The 19,449-nt window shown below is 47.6% G+C and overlaps 1 long non-coding RNA gene and 1 pseudogene across 6 annotated transcripts in view; one reads left to right on the forward strand and one right to left on the reverse strand.

Moving 5' to 3' along the window:
- Nucleotides 1-19,449, reverse strand: part of LOC309794731 — an 87,834-nt gene that overhangs the window by 23,977 nt on the left and 44,408 nt on the right. For 3 of the 5 annotated variants that reach the window (XR_014292183.1, XR_014292185.1, XR_014292187.1), the window contains 3 exons: nucleotides 17,864-17,940; nucleotides 6,715-6,825; nucleotides 3,698-3,774 (listed from right to left, as the gene is read on the reverse strand). This is a non-coding gene — a long non-coding RNA (uncharacterized lncRNA). Of the gene's footprint in view, nucleotides 1-3,697; nucleotides 3,775-6,300; nucleotides 6,395-6,714; nucleotides 6,826-17,863; nucleotides 17,941-19,449 lie in introns of all 5 variants that reach the window. The other 2 variants (XR_014292186.1, XR_014292184.1) reach the window with 2 other exon arrangements.
- LOC309794726 (dipeptidase 2-like) lies at nucleotides 8,833-12,910 on the forward strand (annotated as a pseudogene). Its single transcript has 6 exons — nucleotides 8,833-10,167; nucleotides 10,275-10,464; nucleotides 10,844-10,928; nucleotides 11,597-11,672; nucleotides 12,327-12,462; nucleotides 12,571-12,910. The product of its transcript is annotated as a dipeptidase 2-like (transcript).

The raw sequence follows: 19,449 nt of genomic DNA on the forward strand, positions 1-19,449 counted from the left end.
TGTTCCTGGATTAGAAGAATCAATATTGTGAAAATGACTACACTACCCAAAGCAAATTACAGATTCAATGCAATCCCTATCAAATTACCGGTGGCATTTTCTACAGAACTATAACAAAAAATCTTAAAATTTGTAGGGAGACACAAAAGACCCCGGATAGCCAAAGCAGTCTTGAGGGGAAAAAAAAGAGCTGGAGGAATCAGACTTCCTGACTTCAGACTATACTACAAAGCTAAAGTAATCAAGAAAATATGGTACTGGCACAGAAACAGAAATACAGATCAATAGAACAGGACAGAAAGCCCAGAGATAAACCCATGTACCTATGGTTAACTAATCTATGACAAAGGAGGCAAGGATATACAATGGAGAAAAGACAGTGTCTTCAATAAGTGGTGCTGGGAAAACTGGACAGCTACATGTAAAAGAATGAAATTAGAACACTCCTTAACACCATACACAAAAATAAACTCCAAATGGATTAGAGACCTAAATGTAAGACCAGACACTGTAAAATCTTATAGGAAAACATAAGCAGAACAATCTATGACATCAATCACAGCAAGATCCTTTTTGACCCACCTCCTAGAGAAATGGAAATAAAAACAAAAATTAAAAAATGGGACCTAATGAAACTTAAAATCTTTTGCACAGCAAGGGAAAGCATAAAAAAGACGAAAAGGCAACCCTCAGAATGGGAGAAAATTTTTTCAAATGAAGCAAATGACTAAGTATTAATGTCCAAAATTTACAAGCAACTCCTGTAGCTCAATAGCACAAAAACAAAAAACCCAATCCAAAAATGGGCAGGAGACCTATATAGACATTTCTCCACAGAAGATATACAGGTTGCCAACAAACACATGAAAGGATGCTGAACATCACTAATCATTAGAGAAATGCAAATAAAAACTACAGTGAGGTATCACCTCACACCAGTCAGAATGGCCATCATCAAAAAATCTACAAACCATAAATGCTGGAGAGGCATTTATTGGAGAAAAGGGAACCCTCTTGCACTGCTGGTGGGAATGTAAATTGATATAGCCACTAGGGAGAATGGTATGGAGGTTCCTTAGAAACTAAAAGTAGAACTACCATAGGACCCAGCAACCCCACTACTGGGCATTTATCCTGAGAAAACCATAATTCAAAAAGAGTCATGTACCACAATGTGCATTGTAGCTCTATTTACAATACCCAGGACATGGAAGCAACCTAAGTGTCCATCGACAGATGAATGGATAAAGAAGATGTGGCACACATATACAATGGAATATTACTCAGCCATAAAAAGAAAGGAAATTGAGTTATTTGTAGTGAGGTGGATGGATCTAGAGTCTGTCCTACAGAGTGAAGTAAGTCAGAAAGAGAAAAGCAAATACCGTATGCTAACACACATATATGCAATCTAAAAAAAAAAAACTTTATGAAGCAACTAGGGGCAGGAAAGGATGAAGGACACAGACGTAGAGAAAGCACTTGATGACACAGGGAGGGGGAAGGGAAAGCTGGGACAAAGTGAAAGAGTGGCATGAATATATATACACTACCAAATGTAAAATTGATAGCTACTGGGAAGCAGCCACATAGCACAGGGAGATCAGCTCGGTGCTTTGTGACCACCTAGAGGGGTGGGATAAGGGGATGAGAGGGAGGTGCAAGAAGGAGGAGATATGGTGTTATATGTATACATATAGCTGATTCACTTTTTTATACAGCAGAAACTAACACACAATTGTAAAGCAATTATACTCCAATAAAAGTGTAAAAGAAAAAAAATAAAGAAAGCCCAGAAATAAACCTACACACCTATGGTCCACTAATCTATGACAAAGGAGGCAAGGATATACAATGGAGAAAAGACAGTCTCTTCAATAAGGGGTGCTGGGAAAAATGGACAGCTACATGTAAAAGAATGAAATTAGAACACTCCCTAACACCATACACAAAAATAAACTGAAAATGCATTAGAGACCGAAATGTAAGACCAGACACTATAAAACTCTTAGAGGAAAACATAGGAAGAATACTCTTTGACATAAACCACAGCAAGATCTTTTTTGATCCACCTCCTAGAGTAATGGAATAAAAAACAAAAATAAACAAATGGGACCAGATGAAACCGGAAAGCTTTTGCAAAGCAAAAGAAACTACAAACAAGACGAGAAGACAACCCTCAGAATGGGAGAAAATATTTGTAAACGAATCAACAGACAAAGGATTAATCTCCAATATATATAAACAGTTCATGCAGCTCAACAGTAAAAAAACAAACAACCCAGTCCAAAAATGGGCAGATGACCTAAATAGACATTTGTCCCAAGAAGACGTACAGATAGCCAAGAAGCACATGAAAAGCTGCTCCATCCACATCACTAATTATTAGAGAAATATAAACCAAAACTACAGTGAGGTATCACCTCACACCAGTTAGAATGGGCATCATCAGAAAATCTACAAACAACAAATGCTGGAGACAGTGTGGAGAAAAGGGAACCCTCTTGCACTATTTGTGAGAATGTAAATTGATACAGTCACCTTGGAGAACAGTATGGAGGTTCCTTAGAAAATTAAAAATAGAATTACCATATGATCCAGCAATCCCACTAATGGGCATATACCCAGAGAAAACCATAATTCAAAAAGACACATTCACCACAATGTTCATAGCAGCACGATTTACAATAGCCAGGTCATGAAAGCAACCAAAATGCCCACAGAAAGACGAATGGATAAAGATGTGGTACATATATAAAATGGAATATTACTCAGCCATAAAAAGGAATGAAATTGGGTCATTTGTAGAGACGTGGATAGATCTAGAGACTGTCATACAGAGTGAAGTAAGTCAGAAGGAGAAAAACAAATATCGTATATTAATGCATACATCTGTAACCTAGAAAAGTGGTACAGATGAACTGGTTTGCAAGGCAGAAATAGAGACACAAATGTAGAGAACAAATGTATGGACACCAAGGGGGGAAACTGGCAGGGTGGTGGTGGTGGGATGAATTGGGAGACTGGGATTGACATATACACACTTATATGTATAAAACAGATAACCAATAAGAACCTGCTGTATAAAAAAATAAAATAAAATTCAAAGTTAAAAAAAATAAATAATATTAAAAAAATAAAACAGAAAAAATGTTCTTTCGTTCACATAGACGTATTTATATGAATGGATTATTTCCATGCTTGTATCTATAAATACAAAAAGAGGAATAAAACCTACCTTGAACCAAAAAAGGAAAAAAAAACAAAAAACAGAACCCACCAGTCATACAGAGGAAAACCCTATCAGGGCACTTGCTCCAGCGGTAAACAATTCTGAAGTTGGTCAGAGGTGGGGAATAGTCTCCCATGCAGCCAGCAGCTCCCCCGCAAGGAGCGTCCTCATTGCAAAGCTGGGGGACCGCGCCGAGGCGTCTGTGAGTAAACTTGAGCTGAGCCCCAGGACAGGTGCTGCTGAACTGTTCCCACCCTTCCCAGGTAAAACACCTGAATGTGGGCAAGGACTTGAAAGCCTAGAGGAAGGGCCGTGGAGCCACACCAGCGACAGCACGCAGGCCGACTTGGTGCCTGCAGGGCAGCCAGGACGGTCCTGGCCCTGGGCGCTATTCTGGAAGCTTTCCATTTCCCTGCCTGAGGTACCCCTCCTGTCCCGGCCCCCACTGCTTTTTTCCCTTCCTACCTCTGCCCGGGGAGAAATTCCAGCGACAGGTACGGGTAACACATCCTCTTCTTTAGCAGGTGGCAGCCTGGAAACTCCTGCGGAAAGTCCAGAAGAGCCCCACTCACACCGGGCCACCCACAAAGCCGTGGGCCCTCACTCCCTCCCACCAGCCCAGCCCCGACACTGCTGACGGGGCAGAGAATATGGCGTCAGGCACAGCTGCAGGGGCTCTTGCTGCCTGGAGGGATGTTTATATTGACCTCAACCCAGGCACACCTGGGGAGGGCTAGCCGGCAGGGTCAGCCTGCCCAGGTCAGCCAATCCTCGCCCCTCAGGGGCTCACGGTTGCAGGAAATGGGCCTTGCTGCACCGGCCAGGTCCAAAGAACAGGTGTGGGCTCCTGAGAGTCAGGATAGACAAGGGGCTGCAGCCCTAGCTTGTTTTCTAATCATTTTATCTGGCCCATGAGTGGGAGACAACTTCGAAAAGACCCTCTCCTAATGAGAAGGACCCAGGAGTCAGGGAGAGGAGGGGTGGTGGGTGGAGACAGAGGCCTGGTGCCCCGGCTGCAGTGGAAGCCTCTGGAAGACCAGGCGGAGGGAGGCCGCACAGAGTGAAGCCCAGGGTCACAGACCTGTAGGAGGTACTGCTTGTTAGGTAAAGTCCTGCTCTGAGGTGCTCTGGGTCAGCTCTGACCAACAGGTGAGCTGGGGGTGCTCTGCAGTGACGTCTATGTGAATGGTTCCTGTGTGCCCAGCCCTGCCGGGGTAACTGCCCAGGGGGGCTCCGTATCAAGGGAGGGGCCTGACCACGAGAGCCCCGTGGGCTGCTGGGTACCTGCCCAGGGGAGCTCCGTGTTCTGGGAGGGGCCTGACCACGAGAGCCCCGTGGGCTGCTGGTGACCTGGTAAAGGACTTCAGGACAGTCAATGAATCCACCGAGGATATACATCCAGTAGTTCCTAATTCCTACACCCTGCTGGTCATTCTACCATCCACCAGGACATGGTATTCTGTATTACACTTCAATGATGCCTTCTTCTGTATTCCATTACTCCCAGAGTCACAAGAAATTTTGGCTTGTGAGTGGCAGGACACAACATACAACAAAATCAATACTGCTGGGCCGTCCTGCCCCAAGGGTTCAAAAATTCCCACACCATCTTTGGGGAAACGTTAGCTAAAGACCTAAAAGTTCTACCTCTGGAGAAGGGAACCCTCCTTCAATATGCAGACGACATTCTGATCACCAGCCCTACTAAGGAGGCCTCTGAACTACCTAGCCAATAAAGGATAGAAGGTGTCCAAGAAAAAGGCTCAAATATCACAGGCTAAGGTGACCTGCCTGGGCTTCATTCTCACAGAAGGTCGGAGAAGCCCATCCCAGGAAAGGGAAGAAGCCATTTGCAGCCTTACCCCTTCTAAAACTAGAAGACGGCTTAGGGGTTCCTGGGGAGGCCGGGGTTTGCTGCATCTGGATCCCTAACTACAGTCTAATAGCTGGGCCTCTATATGAAACACTGACAGGAAAAGATGATGATCCTTTTGAATCGAATCGAGAAGCAGCCTTTCAAGAATGGAAAGAGCAGTCAATTCAGACCCTTGCCCTGGAACTCCCTAATTTAGCTGAACCCTTTGACCTTTACATTCCCGGTCGAAGGTGAATCGCCCTTTTAGTATTAGTGCAAAAACTGGGATCACTTGAAATGGAACAACGAAAGAATGCCCTCCAGGTAGGAGAAACTACGGCACAAAGGGCTTGGCCCGCGGCCCCATCCAGCCAGGATACTGGGGGTATCTAAAAACCTGGAAATCAGCAGCCTGCAAGGCCAGCTCCCTCCCAAAGGTAAAGGACCCCACGTGGTGATCCTAACCACCCACCATGCCCTGAAGTTGCAGGGGTTGCTCGGTGGACACACAGACCTCGAGAGAGGAGGCCCTCCAACTTCAACCTCCAGAGAGACAACCGGGGGCAACGGGCCCCAATGACGACTCATGTGACCATCACTTGACCTGGAGTTTCTCTCAGAAAACAAGAGTGTGCCCCGAAAGAGCAGACTACTGCTTGCAGGACTTACTGCACCCAGAGGGGAGCTAATAAGCTTGGCGGGGGAACCGTATATCACACTGTCACCATAGAAAAGCCTACAGACACTGCGGTGACGGTGGCCAATGAGTCCGGCTGGACTCCTGGCTACTTCAAAAGGCCGTTGACTCAGTGGCCGTCATGGTCCTGGATCACCACCGGCCCTGGACTGTCTGGGAGTTGAGCAGGCAGGGCTCCGACACCTGGTGCTGTTTGTACGTTAATTGAGGGACCTAATTGAAGAAAGCGCAGACTACTGGCCAGAGCATCTAGGCTGGCAGAAACCGTCAGCCTAAGGTGGCCGAACAAATGTGGGGCGGGGTGAAACCTGCCCCCCCCCCCCGCGTCTCTGCGCATCTCTTTCCTGGACCCTTAGAGGTCATTAGAATCTATAACACTTCCAATGCTGGTGCTCAGGCGGACGAGCAGTGAGGCGGGAGGCCTGGGGACAATCAACCTCACCTGGAGGCTGCTGGGGAGAAGTCCTGCCCCTCCCCCCGGGTATGAGGACTCCCAACTCAGCACGAAGCACTTACAGAAGAGGGGTCTGCACCCTCAGCACCCCAAGAGTGAGGAACGGGACAAAAAGCAGAGGAGTTGTTTGTCTCCGGCAAAGCCCATTCAAAATTCCTGGGAGATAAAATTAGAATCTGGGCAATAAAATAAAGTCTAACCTTTTTTTCCTTTGTGCTTTGTCTAATTTCACGTGCTCCTAGGGTTCCGCATGCAGAGGTCCTACACCCGGCACTTCAGACCCGATTTCCTAGTGCAGAATGGCTGGGCCGACACCTCAGCTCGCGGGGCCCCTGCAGACTCCGCGACATAGAGCCTGAGCTCCAGTCAACCGGGCCCTCGATAGCTCCGTCCCCTCCCTCCTGCTGACGCGGACGCTGCTGGGATCCCTACCCAGCAGCCCAGCCCACAGCCCGCGGGGGAGCGCATGCTCTCACCTCTCCATTCTCTGATCAAAATATAAAGTTTCCTTTGCTTCTGAACCAAACTCAGTCTCGTTCTTTTGGCTCCAACAACACTGGGCAGGGGGACCCTTGTTGGGGTCCGCTCTGGAGGATCAGTAACAGAAATTGAGAACATTGTAACTTCAATGAACAGATGTGTGAGCCAAACTGTAATTAACATAGAGCAGTGTATAAGGCTCGGGTAAAATAAGATGTTTCTAAGACTTCCATTTGATATTTCCATCACTTTATTATAAGCAAGTTCAGTAGAGGGGTTTGTCTTATTTGTCAGGTCAATATTAGAGAAATAACGTGATATCTTTCCAAGGATGGACATCTAATAATCTTGGCTGAAGCTTCAATCTTGTTTTGAATGCTTTTCCACTGAAAATGAGACCTCTCTTTCAGCTCCCCCATTTCCGAGAAGTATAAAACCTTATACCGTATTACCAAACGGAAAACGCGGGAGGAGGGATAAATTAACAGTTTGGGATTAACACATACACACTGCTATGTATAAAATAGATCATCAACAAGGAACTTCTGTATAACACAGGGAACAACATTCAATATTCTGTAATAACCTATAAGGGGAAATCATCTGAAAAAGAATACATATCTATATCTACATCACGTATCAATGACAGATAAAATGTAACCTAAGGGAGGCCGATGGTGAGCGCTTCTGACCCTGAAGATTTCAATCAACTAAGCTCGGACTCTGACTACTGCCTAAGGCCCTTAATGGACATACGTGTACCCATAGCTTAAAAATTTCCCAGTTTGGGGTTCGGGGAGACACTGATTTGGAAAAATCCCTGGTGTCCTCCTTACATGAAAGGGACTCTACCTACAGCTAAAACATGCCTGACACCCAGAGGATGGTACACCGTTTTGACCCGGAAGAGTTTGGAAAAGGCACCTCATCTCCTCCTCTCCTGGTAGTCGGGTTCACCCCTCCAGCCTCTTTTCTAACAAGCTCTCCACTTGCAGAATCAGCAGCTTTAACCTCCTGTTTCGAACAGTTAGAAATTTGTCCGGAGGATGAACGGGAAGAGGGGGAACCAATGAGAGACCAGCCCTAGGTGTTTGGACAGACACATGTCACTCTAATTTCCAAGCAGGAAGAAGAACTAACTAAAGTCTCAGCCTGCACCCCGGAACAAGAGTAGGGCCTGAAGCAATCCTGGGGTTTTGTGGCCAGTGCCCAAAAAAGGGACTTAAAAAATGGAGCTCAGGGGCCCTGCAATTGACAAACCTGCAGGGTTATAAATGATAACAATCTTCCAAAAATATATTGAGGTAAGGCAACGAAAAGGATTTGAGAGCAAGGCAGAATTGCAGGAAACAGTTTTCAAGAGATAGTTTGGAGTCGCCTTTAAAGCACATGAAAAGCGGCAGAACTTAGACAATGGTGCAGTTAGCCAAAAAGGGCCTATGAGTTTTTCCTGAATATATTTAGTAAAAAACGCATACGCCCTTTTTGGCCAACCAAGCAAGCGGGCAATGCAAATCAGCAGTACAAAGAAGTCTCACTCGCATCTGTCAAAAGGGCCATCCTGGAAAAGTGTAAAAACCAGAAATGCAGGACAAGCCATGGAGAAAAGGGAGCCTTGTTACACTGATGGGCGGGATGTAAAATGCCAACAGCCACTCTGGAGAAGTGTATGGTGTTTCCTAAAACATCTAAAAATCAGAGCTACAGTGCATAGGGCACTTCCAGTCATGGGCGTGTATATTCGGAAAACCATAAATCGACAGGACACAGGCACCCCAAAGTTTAGGGCTGCTCGGTTTACAAGGACCTCGACTCGGGTACACCTTAAATATCCCAGGAAACAAAAAAATGGGTAAACAAGTGTGGTACTTATGTACAATGGAATATCACTCAGCCATGAAATCAATGTCCTAAGGCTAGTAGCAGCATAATGAGTGATTTAGGTACGATGATACTAAGAGAAATAAGTCACACGGGTAAAGAAAATTATCATAAGATATCACTTATAGATGGAACGTAAAAATCTCTACACGTGAACTGAATTACAAAACAGAACGGAGTCACACATTTAGAAAACACACTATGGCTGCTTACGGGGAAAGACGAGGTGGGGTGATGCATAAAACAAGAGTTTGAAATTAGCACAGATACCGTTCCATCAACCAAATATGTAATAGACAAGACCTACTCACTGCTCAGTGAACAGGACTCAACACACCCTATTCACCACAGAAGAATATATCCGCGTAGTAAGAATCTTAAAAAGTATTTATTGATATCTCTCTGTAAGTGAATCAAGTGGGTGTAAAGCGGCATAAACACAGCATTGAAAATCAGCTAAACCCCATTATAAATATAAATTACAAAAAGAAAAAAGAAAAAAAAGATAGTGAAAGAGAAATTCTTACAAAATTCGTTCAGGAGCTGTGATGCAACCTGGATTGACCACATCTAGACCCACAGCTGGAAGAGACATAAGGCTGGACACTCTTGGGTCCGACAGGATTGGTGAGGTTGGGTGAGCAAATGCAGACCCTTTAAAGTAATACTGTGTGCTACCCATTCCATGGGTCCCAAATCTCCAGGTTCAAGGGAATCTTCCGACAGCTAAAACATGCATGGGAAACCCAGAGGATGGTACACCCAGTGATCGGGAAAGGTTTCTAAAACGCACGTTATTTTTCATCTCCTGGTGCTCGGGTTTGCCATTCCAGCCGCTTTACTATCAATCTCCCCACTTGGAGAATCAGCACCTTTAACCTCCTGTTTCATACAGTTTGCAAATTGTCCAGAGGATGAACGGGGAGAGGGGGAACCAATGAGAGACCAGCTCTAGGTGTTTGGACAGGCACATGTCACTCTAATTTCCAATCAAGAATAAGAATTAACCAAAGGCTCAGCCTGCCCCCCGGAATCAGAATAGCGTCTGAAGCAATCCTGCAGTTTTGCAGCCAGCTCACAAAAAAGCGAGTTGAAAGATGGAGCTCAGGGGCACTGCAATTCAAAAACCTGTACAGTTATAAAGGACAACTATCGTCCAAAAATATATTGAGGGAAGGCAACGAAGAGGATTTGAAAGCAAGGCAGAATTGTAGGAAACAGTTTTTAAGAGGTAGATTGGAGTGGCCTTTAAAGCAAGTGAAAAGAGACAGAACTTCGACAATGATGCAGTTGACCAAAAAGGGCGTATGCATTTTTTTCCTGAATATAGTCAAGACTGAGTCCCCAGAAGGGCCCTCCTACTGCCAGGCACAGCCCAGTTTGGGTCCCTCCTCTTGCACCAGGGAGTTGCAGGTGTAGACAGTTCGAAAGAACCTCTTTCTAGGCTCTTGTAGCAAAGTCATGGCCACCAGTCAGACTGCCTCCTGGCCATCCTGCAGGGCACAGAGCACAGCAAAGGGTATCCACCCCTTCTACAGCAATGTCAGTTGGCTCACCGGCTTGGCAAGGTAAGTACCCTGCCCCACATGAATGTACAGCCCCGCCTGTTCCCTACAGATAAATGCACACAAGATAAATGCAGCCCTGATGCCCTCTCCCCATCCTGTTCCTGTAGAAGGCGGTGGCAGAAATGAACCGCCTGGGCATGATGGTGGACTTGTCCCATGTCTCGGATGCCGTGGCATGGCGAGCCCTAGTGGCGAGCCCTAGAAGTGTCACAGGCACCTGTCATCTTCTCCCACTCAGCGGCCCGGGGTGTGTGCAAGAACACTTGGAATGTTCCTGATGATATCCTGCAGCTTCTCGTGAGAGACTGCCCTGGCCCTAATCTCTAAAGCAAGAGGTTCAAACCAGGAGCCCTTGAACCTGAGCCTCTTCTCCCTCAATTTCCTCAAACCCCAGGTTAAATATCTTCTGCCCCCAAAACCCACGGTCCACAGCCCCTGAACTCTTGAGCCCTAGGTGGGGGTCTAGGTGGTAAGATACTACTCCAAACCCGGAAACCCAGGGCCAAGACACCACCCAGACCCGGGCTGCGGCTCCTCCATTCACACAAACCCAGAGAGGAGACGACTCTGACCTCAAGGCCAGGGCTGAACACCTTTCTCACAGGGGCCGAGAGAGTGAACAGGCAGGTGGCTGTGCTGGGAGCCAAGCTGACTGTCCACCGGTCCGCCCCTGCAGAAGAAGAATGGTGGCATCGTGATGGTGTCCTTGTCCGTGCGGGTGCTGCAGTGCAACCCGTTAGCCAACGTGTCTACTGGGGCAGGTGAGCCTCGCCCTGGGCTCTCTGAAAACTCTGATTTGGAGCTGAAGCTGGGTCCAAATTTGGGGAGGACTTCAGAAGAGCCCCAGTGGTTTGACCCACCTGTTGGCAATAGGTACAGCTCCCCAAAACCCAATAATGGACGGTACACAGCACCTTGGTGCCATGTGGAACTGGAGCCATGGAATCAAAACTGTGATAATGATGGGTATCAGGGAGGCTGTCAGACACAGAGCCCGGGTGCTGCCCATCTGTGCCTCTGCAGGGGCTCCTAAAGCACACTGCCCCTACCTCTGGCCAAGGGACTGGACAGCTCCTTAGGTCTCTGGGGTCTTCACCAGTTGTACTCTTGTTGCTCTCTCATCCTCCACACCCGGGGAAAGGAGCCCCCACAGGTTCTCAAGGAGACTGGGAGGCAGGGTGAATCTTGGGTGGGAAATGGCCCAAACAGGGGGCTCTGGGGTCCACTCCAAATCTGAAGTCCAGTTCTAGAGCCAGCTGGGATCACTTCAGATCAAACCTCAGGGCCCTCTAGTTGGTACTCTCGGTGCCAGGCCATGAAGGAACTGGCCTGTTTGGCCTACAGGCTGCAAAAAGGGGAATTAACAGAGGTCAGTCATCACCCCACCCCTGCCCTGGTAGCCCCACACTGCTGACTCTCCATTCTTCAGATCACTTCGACCACATCAGGGCAGTCATTGGATGCAAGTTCATCGGGATCGGCGGAGATTATGACGGGGCTGGCCGGTGGGTGCTTCCCCGTGGCTTGTCTCGGGCTGGCTAGGCAGCAGTGGGGCTTTCACAGCCACTGTGCCCACCACACTGTGGTCCTCATGGCCTTGACCATAGCCTCAGGTGTGCTGGCCCAAATGGTATCTCCCCTCTCCCAGGGTCTGCTTCCTGGGCTCTCCTGTCTGTTTGACCCTACTCTAGGTCATCATATTTGTCTAAAACACCACACAGAGATCAACTGCCCAGCATCTGCACCCATCCAGTGCCAGCAGACCAGACCCATGGCCTCTGAGCAGACTCTTAGCAAGGTCTGGGCTGGGCTGACCATCTTCTCTGCCTGCGGTTGGGTCTGTGCATGCAGGGGGCTCAACCCAGTTCTTAAAAAGCTTTTCTTCTCTTTATAAATGGAGGCAAAAAGTGCATTCAGTGAAAGGCATAGATCTTAACAGTACAACTCAATGACTTTTGATGAATAGTCGAGGCGCTTTTGGGGTCTTCCTCTGAAGGATGAAGAGCAGGAGTGAATCATTTACTCTCTCCAAGTCTCCATTTTCCATATCTGACCAAGGCTGGGGTTCAGTGGACCCTGGACACATAGGGCTTTGGTTCTGACTCAGGACCAGGGAACAGGTCTGGGGCCCAAGAGCTGGCTGGCTGGCGGCCACACAGGTTCCCACAGGGGCTGGAGGATGTGTCCATATACCCGGTACTGATAGAGGAGTTGCTGGGGCGTGGCTGGAGTGAGGAAGAGCTCTGGGGTGTGCTTCGAGGAAAGGGGCGGCGGGTCTTCAGACAGGTGGAGCAGGTGGAACAGGTGGGCTGGGCTGGGCAGAAGAGTAGCTCTGAGCAGGCGGTCTGAGCAGGTGTCCGCGGGGTGCTGTGAGAGGTGCTGCCCGCTGACTGCCGCCTCCAGGTACGGGAGGAGGACGAGGGACAGAGTCGCTTGGAGGAGGAGTTCCCAGACGAGCAGCTGGGCAGCTCTTGCCGTTCCGTCCTCCCACGTCCGCATCAGAGAGAGGATCTGGCTCCAGACCAGAAACTAACCAGAGCTGCGGTTCGTGGGAATCCCATGTTGTCACCTAAGTGGTCATTCTCAAAATCTTGCCCCCACATGGGCCCAGGCCTCACAGTTATTGCCGCTTTCCCAGTCCTCACTGTTTGGTTCTGGTGATCCAGTTAATCCTGCCAGATGTCACTTTGGCAGCCACAGATACCCCACAAAGTTTCCTTGCATATGAGAACAAACATTTCCTGAAAATAAATGTTTTAGAAATGGAATCAACATGAGTGTCCATCTCCGTGGTGGGGTCTGTGGTGCAGGCTCCCAATACTGGGGTTTGGTGGGGGACCCTGCAGTTTAGACACCGGATACTAAAGGAAGACCTGTTGGCAGTGGCCTGAGGAAACCCAGGTGGCTTGCCTCAGCACTGGAAGAACAGTGGGTGGCTCTGGCTGCGGGAGGGTGGACCTTACTCGGTTCCCTCTGTGTAGCTCACCTCCATCCACATCCTGACCCACTGAGTACCACCTGGGGATCTTTCAGGGAATTCTGGTTCAGATGCCCAAGAAGAGAACATGCCTAGATCACAAATGATCTTTGTACCTGTTTGGACACAGACCAGAATCTCAGGCTACTTAATGAGCCATGGACCTCCAATGGCTAGACTGCTCTGGATGTGGGCACACCTCCTCCCCTGTGCCTCAGGGACTTTCTCTCTAGTCAGTTCAGGCTACTTAGACAACCACCTGATCTTCCCCCAGTTCATTAATGATAATAGAAACTGCACTAATTATAGCCAAAATTGAGTTAATACATTGAGTTAATAATGAGAGGTAGGGCTTCCCTGGGGGCGCAGTGGTTAAGAATCCACCTGCCAATGCCGGGGACACGGGTTCGAGCCCTGCTCCGGGAAGATCCAACATGCCGAGGAGCAACTATGCCCGTGCGCCACAACTACTCAGCCTGCGCTCTACAGCCCATGGGCCACAACTACTGAGGCCACGTGCCGCAATGACTGAGCTCACGTGCCGCAACTACTGAAGCCCACGCACCTAGAGCCGGTGCTCCGCAACAACAGAAGCCACCACAATGAGAAGCCTGCGCACCGTAACGAGGAGGAGCCCCCGCTCACCGCAACTAGAGAAAGCCCACGTGCAGCAACGAAGACCCAACACAGCCTAAAATAAACAAACAAATAAATAAATGAAATGAAAAAAGAAAAAAGATACAATACAGTATTGTTAACAATAGTTGCCATGCTGTACATTACATCCCAGAATGTATGTGTTTTGTAACTGGAAGTTGGTATCCTCTGACCACCCTCACCCATTTCCACCCCACCTCATCCCCATAGGTTAAAATTTTAAATAGAGAAGCCCAGATAAACTTCAAATGAGAAGATGACATCTGAGCAGAGATCTGAGTTAGCCAAGTTCGTATCTAATGGAAGAGTACACAGGAGAGGAAAGGGCCGGTGCAAAGACCCTGGGGCAGGAGCTTGTCTGGTGTGTTAGAAGAACAGGAAGGAGGCCACTGTGGTTGCAGCACAGAAAGGAGGAGAGGGTAACGGAAGTCAGATACACAATGGATGGAGAGCAGCGAGCAGGTAGGACACAGTGGTCGGACCCCGAATGGCCTTGTCGGACGCTCTGCGGGCTTTGTTAGTTCTTCACGATAGGAGCCAGTGAAGGGTTTTAAGGAGAGGAGTGGCATGACTGATCACATTCCCCATGATCACGCTGACTGCTGTATGAAAAACAGACTGTGGGGGCCACGGTAGGCACAGGCAGATCAGTTAGAAGGCTCTTCAGTCACCGATGTCAGAGATGATGGTGGCTCCGGATGGAGAGATAGTAGGGGAGGTGGTGAGAAGTGGTCACATTCTGAAAATATTTTGAAGGTAGAGCAACAGGAGTAAAACGAAGAAAATCAAAATCCCACGTCCCAGAGATAACTGTTAATTTATTTATTCTAAGCAAACACGGTCCCCTCTAAAAATCACAAAGCTTTTGCCAAGGATGCTCTTCTCAGAGGTACTACCTTTTTACTCCTCAGCCTACTCCGGCATGGCCTCCCCCCCTGCCACTCTGCCAAAACTGCTCTGATTAAAGTCACAATTACCTCGAAGTGGCTCAATCTACGAGACACTGACCCGTCCTCAATCTTGTTCTCCTAGCAGCACATGGCACGGTGAAGCCTCCCCTCTTGCTTGATCTCTCTCCTCCCTGGGTTCGTCGACCGCACACTCTCCCAGTTTTCCTCTCTACCCCTGCTTTTCGGTCTCTTTTGCTGGTTTCACCTCCTGCCCTCACGTGTTGAGGTTGCTCCTCAGTCGTGGGCCCTCTTCCCTTCTAATTTCACACATCCTCCCTCACAAATTTATTCACTCCCATGGTTTAAAATATTGGCCATGATCATCTCCAAAGGCATCCCAACCTCACACCAACTGCTCAAAACACATCCCCACTCGGATGTGTTAAGGGCATCTCCTACTCCACATGTAGAAAACAAAGCCTTGATCTCCCTTCCTAAGCCTTGTCCTCTGTCTCCAATTATTTATTCAACAGACACTTACTGAGCCCCTAAAATATGCCAAGCACTGCTAGGCACTAGAGACAAAAAGATGAGGCAGGAGGGTAAGGTTCAATAGAACAGAGGGTTATAGAAAGGGAACTTACAGATATGTGTGAAAATAAAAGTGTGCATGGTGCTATGACGGAGCACTTACGTAAGGCTGTGGGAGTCTAGCTCAGCAGGGAAGAGACTGATGGGGGTTGAGGAGGGTCTCCCTTAAAAAATAATCTCTGTGGACTTCCCTGGTGGCGCAGCGGTTCAGAATCCGCCTGCCAGCACTATTTACAATAGCCAGGACATGAAAGCAACCTAAGTGTCCATCGACAGACGAATAGATAAAGAAGATGTGGCACATATATACAATGGAATATTACTCAGCCATAAAAAGAAACGGAATTGAGTTACTTGTAGTGAGGTGGATAGACCTAGACTCTGTCATACAGAGTGAAGTAAGTCAGAAAGAGAAAAACAAATACCATATGCTAACACATATATATGGAATCTAAAAAAAATAAGATGGTTCTGATGAACCTAGGGGCAGGACAGGAGTAACGACGCAGATGTAGAGAATGGACGTGAGGACACAGGGAGGGGGAAGGGTAAGCTGGGACGAAGTGAGAGAGTGGCATGGACATATATACACTACCAAATGTAAAATAGATAGCTAGTGGGAAGCAGCGGCGTTGCAAAGGGAGACCAGTTCAGTGCCTTGCGACCACCTAGAGGGGTGGGATCAGGAGGGTGGGAGGGAGATGCAAGAGGGAGGGGATATGGGGATATACGTATGCATATAGCTGATTCACTTTGTTATACAGCAGAAACTAACACACCATTGTAAAGCAATTATACTCCAACCAATATATTAAAAAAAACCCCACAAGAATCCGCCTGCCAATGCAGGGGACACGGGTTTGCTCCCTGCTCCGGGAAGATCCCACATGCCTCGGAGCAACTAAGTCCGCGAGCCACCACTACTGAGCCCATGCGCCACAACTTCTGAAGCCGGTGCGCATAGAGCCTGTGTTCCGCAACAAGAGAAGCCACTGCAGTGAGAAGCCCGTGCACCGCAACGAAGAGTAGCCCCTGCTCGCCGCAACGACAGAAAGCCCAGGCGCGGCAACAAAGACCCAACGCGACCAAAAATTAATTAATTAATTAATTAAAACTTATATTAAAAAAAACAAAGAAAAAATCTCTGCTGGGAATTCCCCGGTGGTCCAGTGGTTAGGACCCTGTGCCTCCAGTTCAGGGGGCCTGGGTTCAATCCCTGGTTGGGGAACTAAGATCCTGCAAGCTGGCATCGCAGCCCAAATAAAAATGAAATAAAATAAAATATATTAAAATAAAAAAAGAAAGAATCTCTGATTCAAGGTCTAAAGGGTGAGAAGGTGTTTATCAGGCCAATATGTGGGGAGAAAATTTTTCCCATTTCAGTAAGTAGTGCCTCCATTTACCCAATTACACATCCTTAACCCACATTCCCCACATCCAATTCATCACTTACTCCTATTCGCCTCCAAGCCATCACTAACCTTCCAAATATGACTCTAACCTGCCTGCTTTACTCCATCTCCAAGGCCACCACTGTGCACAAAGCCAGTCTCATAATGAGTCTCCCCAAATCTTCTCCTGCCCGCTCCTATCCATTCTCTTACAATAGCCAGTATGGTGTCTGAAAAAGGCATCTCTGCTAACACCACTTCTCTGTTTATACCCTGCAATGGCTTCCCAGCAAGTGTAGGATAAATCCCAAACAGATGAGGGGCTGGAGGTTGAAAGACCAGAAGGAGGTAAGGTGTTAGGTTAGAAAGAGGGATAAAGGGTCTAGGCAAAGAGCGAAAAGGGCTGAAAAGAAAATGATCGGCACTTGTACAACAGTCCTGATGCAGGCAGGAGAATGCGGGAATAGCGAAGGAATACCAATAGCCACTTTTTATTTCTGCAATGCCTTTGCAATTCCCAAAGTGCTTCACTTATAACTGTGATTCTCAAACCTAGTTGTACATTAGAATCATGTGGAGAGATTTTTAAAACTACCAATGGCCAGGCCTCACCCCAAGCCAATTAAATCAGAATATACAGTTCACTAGGGCAGGAATTTTGTCTGTTTCATTCACTGTCCATATGAAAAGTACCTGACACATACATAGTGCTCAGAAAATATATACTGAATGAATAAATGAAGGAAGGAATGTACCACTATCACCTGAGATCCAAGGAAGAATTCTTTTCAAAACTTAGGGGTTAACCAGGCAACGTCAGTTACCATGGCAGCCCTGGGAAAATCATTACCAAGTGACACTAACACTCCCAGGGGCCTACATTTGTTTCCACAATAAGTAAACCTTTCTCATTTCTAAAGTACTATACTGTGAAATATGCATCTCAGTCACAACTAGAGGTTACTCAATGTCTGCTGTGAGCGGGAGGAAAAGAGAAGGGCCTTACACAGTATCTAAAGCAATGACAAGAAGAAACTAGGGGCCACGGGCAGAGACAGACAGGCTCAGACAGGCTCCAATCCCTATGACATTCTGAGGTGATCACGCTGTAAGGACTCGAGCACAAGAAAGCAGCCACTAACCAGCTACCCTGTCTCAAATACTTGGAGAAAGTCAATGCAAATACATACCTATGTATTATTCTTTTCTGATCATTCTTTCAGTGTATCCCTTCTGGCTTTGTGCAAAGCGATTCTTTGTTTTGTACCTGAAAGATGAGTGGCACATGTAAATGGATGAAACATGTCAGAGCAGACATCCAAGGAGCTCTTCAGCTAACGAACGAAGAGCTCCGAGTTCTGGGAAAGAATCGTAAAAGTAGTGTAGAATCACAATATCTCAGAGCATCCTTTATATCAACTCCCCTCTATCATATCACCAATCTGTGGTCATCAGCCTATACATGAACTTTGCAGTGACAGAAAACCCAGCACTCTCTAGACAGATCTAGGCATTTCTAGTTGCTACAGCAGCCTATATCAAGTTCAGAATCTGACTCCCTGTCACGCATCAGTCCCAGTCTGCCTTCTGCAACGGTACACTCCATGGCACACCTCATCTCTTTTCCATCTGGCACATTTCTCAAACACATGAGGACAATTTTGTTCTTCCTAAAGCTCTCTTCTCCCACGTCACCCTCCTAAATCACTCCTTCCTGTGTTTATGACTCTGAGGAGCCCCCAAGGTTTTCTCATCCCAAGGACATGACAAGCAATGGCATCAGTGTGCCTGCTACACATTCTGGGAAAGGGGCAGGGCCACACAGGAGTCTGGCAAATGTGACTGACTACCTGAAGTGAGAGTACATGTGACAACCTCAGCCTCTCTTCAGTCCTCAGCCTCTATCCAAGGTTTCTCCATAGCATGCTATTGACATTTGGGGCCAGATAATTCTTTTGGGGTGGTGGGGAGGGCTGTCCTATGCCTCGTACGATATGTAGTAGCATCCTGGCCTCTACCCACTAGATGCCTGCAGCACCACCACCCTCCCACACCCCGGATGTGACAAAGAAAAATGTCTCCAGCCATTGTCAAACATCCTGGAGGAAGGGTGAGGGCAAACTCACCCTCACTCAAGAGCCACTGCTCTATCCAGTGGGTGACTATACATGGGTGACTCTGTTCACCCATGAGTACTCAAACCTCTCTTCTCTGCTGGCTTAACAGGTAACTCTCCAGAAAGTCTATCGTGTATCAAAATGCTATTTGAAATTTAGTAGTATTTATCTCTGTAACGGTATCTGATGAAAGTAAAACTCTTTCTCCAGATGTTAAGAACCTCCCAGGTGGTTAATCCACGTTTACCTTATCTCCTACCCCAGGCCCTGGAAATTACAGAAGTGATCGGACACCCGTTTTCGGGATCCGTTCAAGACGTACCAGTAGTGTAAGGCTTTTCGGCAACCTGAACAACTGAATTCAAGTAAAATATTCTGCCTGACCGCGGCTTTGTGAGACAGGCCACAAACCTGTAGCAGGACCCTCCTCGCTGCTATTTACGGAATTGAGGTATCTGACTGGAAAGCCGGTGGAGGTGAACTACCCAAGAAAGCAGTGGGTTCAGGATGAGAAGTTGTTAAGGGTGACAAGGGAGGGGAGAATGAACCTCAGCTGAAAAGAAAGGGGAAAAGCACCAAGAGATGAGTTCTCTTGACTTTAGAGAAGATACGCTGAAAGCCATCAGCTTGCCCTCGGGGCCCTCAGCTCTCTGGGGAGC

The sequence above is a fragment of the Mesoplodon mirus genome (genome assembly GCF_964341445.2).
Source record: "Mesoplodon mirus genome assembly, chromosome: 19".
NCBI classification, from domain to species: domain Eukaryota; kingdom Metazoa; phylum Chordata; class Mammalia; order Artiodactyla; family Ziphiidae; genus Mesoplodon; species Mesoplodon mirus.